The sequence below is a fragment of the Ricinus communis genome, chromosome 1 (assembly GCF_019578655.1).
Source record: "Ricinus communis isolate WT05 ecotype wild-type chromosome 1, ASM1957865v1, whole genome shotgun sequence".
NCBI lineage: Eukaryota > Viridiplantae > Streptophyta > Magnoliopsida > Malpighiales > Euphorbiaceae > Ricinus > Ricinus communis.
The window spans coordinates 16,542,910-16,547,802 of NC_063256.1; the positions used below are offsets into that span (position 1 = coordinate 16,542,910).

The 4,893-nt window shown below is 32.6% G+C and overlaps 1 non-coding gene across 1 annotated transcript; it reads left to right on the top strand.

Annotated features, from left to right (window-relative positions):
• The first annotated feature begins 4,786 nt into the window (after positions 1 to 4,786).
• On the top strand, positions 4,787 to 4,893 carry LOC112534777. The gene has a single exon (XR_003079030.2). It is a non-coding gene; the product is annotated as a small nucleolar RNA R71 (small nucleolar RNA).

Sequence of the window (4,893 nt, forward strand, 5' to 3'; positions counted from 1 at the left end):
GCATCGATGCGCTCCACTTCATGTCCATGGGCCATTTCTTCATAATATGGCTTTAAACGATAGCCATTCACTTTGAATTGTTGTTGCGTCTTATTGTTGCATAATTCCACTGCACCATGGGAGAATATTGTTACTACTTCAAAGGGTCATTCCATCTTGATCTAAGCTTTCCAAAAAAAGTTTAAAACGCAAGTTAAATAATAAAACTTACATTCTAAGGGTACAAGATTTTTACGAAGTAAACTCTTATCATGTTGCCTCTTGGTCCTTTCTTTATATAGTTTAGCATTCTCATATGACTCACTACACATTTCTTCAAGCTCATTTAAGTGCAATAGGCGTTCTTCAACTACCTTGATTAAGTCCATATTAAGCTCTTTAATAGCCCAGTAGGCTTTATGTTCTAATTCGAGCGAGCCTTGCCATAAACTAATCTATAAGGACTCATTCCAATTAATGTCTTATAAGCCGTGCGATATACCCATAGGGCATTGTTTAAGTGTACAATCCAATTTTTTATAAATAGGCGCTCTGATTTCTCAAGTACTAACTTAATTTGCCTATTATTAACTTTCACATGTCCTGATGTTTGTGGATGATAGGGAGTTGCAACTCTATAAGTTACTCCATATTTCTTAAGTAATGCGCTAAATGCTTTATTGTAAAAATGGGTTCCCCCATCACTAATTATTGCTCTAGGCGTTCCGTACTTGCTAAAAATATTTTGCTTTATAAATTTGCATATAATATTAATATCATTAGTTTGGATAGCAATTTTTTCTACCCATTTAGTCACATAATTAATAGCAACAAGTACATATTTATAACTAGGATAATGTGGGAAAAGTACCATAAAATCAATGCCCCACACATCAAACAATTCAACAAAAAAAGTAAAAGTTTGAGGCATTTCATTCCTTTTGCTAATATTTCCACTTCTTTGGCATCTATTATATTTAGCACAAAATACGTGAGCATCTTTAAATAACGAAGGCAAAAAGAAACCTAGTTGAAGAACCTTGTAGGCTGCTTTCTTACTACCAAAATGACCTCCACAATGCACCTCATGGAAAAAAGCAAGAATGCTTTATTGCTCGTTCTCAGAAAAACAACTTCTAATCATTTGATCCGAACAATGTTTAAGAATGTAGGGTCATCCCAATAATAATGCCTACAAATAGATAAAAATCTTTTATTTTCTTGCCATGTTAATTCTGGTCTCATTGATACCACAAGCCAAGTAATTTACAATATCAACAAACCCCAGCTCATGATTCACAACAAATAATCGTTCATCAGGAAATGTCTCCTTAATTACTTTTTTAAAACCAAAATTATCAAAATCAAAAATCAACCTAGAAAGTTGATCAGCAGCTACATTTTCACTATGCTTTTTATCTTTTATTCCTATATCAAATTCTTGCAATAAGAGTACCCACCTAATAAGTCATGGTTTAGCATTAGGCCTAGTTAAAAGATATCTTAAAGCTGCATGATCTGAATGTACAATAACTTTAGATCCCACTAAGTAAGATCTAAATTTGTCTAATGAAAACACAACAGCTAGAAATTCTTTTTCAGTTGTTAAATAGTTCATTTGGACATCATCAAGAGTTTTGCTAGTATAATATATGATATAAAGCTTTATCAACTCTTTGGCCTAAAACTACTTTTATGGCATAATCAAATGCATCGCATATTATTTCAAAGGGAAGAGACTAATCAAGTGCCATAATAACAGGTGCACTAGTCAACTTTTCTTTCAAAGTGTTAAAAGCAGAAAGGCATGCATCATCAAAAAAAATTAACATCCTTAGCTATCAATTCAGTTAATGGGCAATCAATTTTAGAAAATTTTTTAATAAAACGCCTATAAAATCCTACATGATCAAGAAAACTTCTAATGCCCTTTATTGAAGTAGACGAGGGCAATTAGCAATTAAATCAATCTTTTTCTTGTCAACTTCAATACTTTTACTAGAAACCAAATGTCTTAGCATAATACCATGTTTAACCATAAAAAGGCTCTTTTTTCAACTCAGAGTAAAATTACACTCAATGTATCTTTTAAGCACACAAGTTAAATTAGTTAAACATGCATCAAATAAGGAGCCAAAAACTGAAAAATCATTCATAAATACCTCGATGCAGTCTTCTAACATATCAGAGAAAATAGAAAGTATACATCTCTGAAATGTTGCAGGTGCGTTACAAAGTCCAAATGGCATCCTTCTAAAAGCAAAAATTCTAAAAGGACATGTGAATATTATCTTCTCTTGATCTTCAGGTGCAATGAGTACCTGACAATAACCTGAACGTCCATCAAAAAATAGTAAAATTCATGTCCTACTAAACGCTCTAAAATTTGATCAATAAAAGAAAGGAGAAAATGATCCTTTTTTGTTGCAGCATTTATCTTTCTATAATTAATACACATTCTCCACCCTGTAGTCATTCTTGTGGGAACTAACTCCCCCTTTTAATTCTTAACGATTGTCAAACCTAGGCACTATGTGTACAGGGCTTACCCAATTACTATAAGCTATTGGGTATATAATACCCTCATCTAATAGTTTTTGGACTTTCTTTTTCACCATCTCTTTAATATTGCGATTAAGCCTTCTTTTGGTATTTCTAACAGCTTAGCATTATCTTCTTATTTTATGCATACACATAGTTGGACTAATAACCTTAATGTCAGAAATTTGAAACCCAATGGCTTTCTTAAGTGTCTTTAACTCTCTAATAGTTGCCTCTTCTTCTGGAGGGGAAAATCAGAAGCTATAATTAGTAGGTATGTATTCCCCTCTCCTAAGAAAACATGTTTAAGTGTTTTAGGCAACTCCTTAAGCTCTAGTTTAGGTGGTTCATCAATAATTTCTATTTCATTTTCAATAGAAGAATCTAAAGGTTCTACAGTGCTTTCATTAAGTGAAATTAGATAGTTTCATATAACTTATCATGAAGTCTAAGACTTCCTCATCTAAGTTTTCTTCTATTTTTTCCAATGTTAGTGGAACTTCTAACTTATCATCCTTATCCTGTAATTATGTTTCATACACAAGATAATCCAAACAATCAATATATGAATATTTATTAATTAAAGTGCTAGGAGATAGAGTTAGAGAATTAAACACTTTTAATTCTATAGTCTCTCCCAAGACTGTCATAGTTAGTTTTCATTATGCACATCAATAACTGTTTTGGTAGTTGCCATGAAAGGTCTACCAAGGAGTATTGTTTGCTTCTTATCCCTTGCTGGTGTAATTTCTATGTCAAGAACCACAAAGTCAGCAGGGTTATCAGTTTACCTACCTGAATCAGCAAATCCTCCACTATGCTTCTTGGATACTTAATTGATCTATCAACTAGTTGTAAAGACATGATAGTTGGTTTCAATTCTCCCAAGCCAAGTTGTGCATATATTGAATATGGCATCAAGTTGATGCTTATTCCAAAATCCAATATGGCTTTTGCAACTTTCTTATTCTCCATTTTAATATCAACAGTGAAGCTCCCAAGATCTTTCATCTTATGGGATTATTGTTGTTGAAGAATAACACTTGTTGTTTCAAAGATTTGCAACTTTCTCATTGTTCCCATATCTCCTTTTGTTGGAGTCAAGCTCCTTGAATAACTTGGAATAAACTGGCATGCTTCTAATAACATCTAACAAAGGTAAATTAATGCTAACTTTAGAAAGCATATCAAAGATTTCAGAAAATTGTGTATCATATTTGCTTTCTTTCAATCTGTAAAGGAATGGAATAGGAGGCTTATAAGGCTCAGTTGCCTTATGGAACTCAGGTCCTGAAAATGCCTTCTTCTCTTTCTTCTTTTATCTAAGATTGGCTATACTCTTCCTTCTTTTTGTACACCTCCTTTAGTTATTTCCACATCAAGTAATCCATCTTCTTTTGATGTACCTGCATAAGAAGAATCTTTCTCAATTAAGGTTTCTACATTATTATCAAATAATTCACCATCTTTTAGAATGGTGATGACTTTGGCTTGCTCAGGTTGACTTGGCAATTTCCTTTTCTTGTTTTCTTGTACAGTTTCAGCAATTTGCCTAATTTGAGTTTCCAATTGCTTCATTAAAATTTTAATGGAATTTGTTTTCTTTTCATTATTCTCCATTCTATCATGGGTAGCTATCATACAAGATAAGAGTATGTCCTCTAAGCTTGGTTTTCTTTGAGGAGCTTGCCCTTGATTTTGGAATGGAAGTTTTTGATTTCTTGGGTATTGAGGCTCTTGGTTTTGATATTATGGCTGATTTTAGTTACTCAATAACTGTGGTGGTTTTTGGTTATTATTTCTCTAGGAAAATCTTAGATGGTTCCTCCAACCTGGATTATAGGTGTTGGAATATGGGTTATTCCTAAATTGCCTAGGCTGATAAGATTCTATCAAATTAACCTGTTCATAATCATTTCCTGTATAATTCTCATGAGATGAGTAAACATTAGCACCGTGACCATAAACACTATATATACCATAAACCTTTTTGCTTGGTACATTCTTAGTTAAAGAAAATATTTTAACTTGTTTAGTTAATTTAGCTATTTACATAGCCATCTCATTATTAGACACAACTTCATTCACTCCTAACCTTTTTGTTCTCACATTATTTTGTTGTGAATTGGCTCCTAACATCTCAAAGATATCATAAACCTCATCAGCAGTTTTTTCTAACATAGCACCCCCAGCTGTATTATCAACCATATAATGATATTGTTGTGTTAAACCATCATAGAATGATTGGTTAGTTACATGAAGTGGGTATTCATAGTGTGGGTATTATAATAAAAGTAACTTGAAGCCATCCCATGCTTCATGAAAGAATTCAGTATCCTTTTAATAAAAGTAAAATATTTCAACCTTTAACTC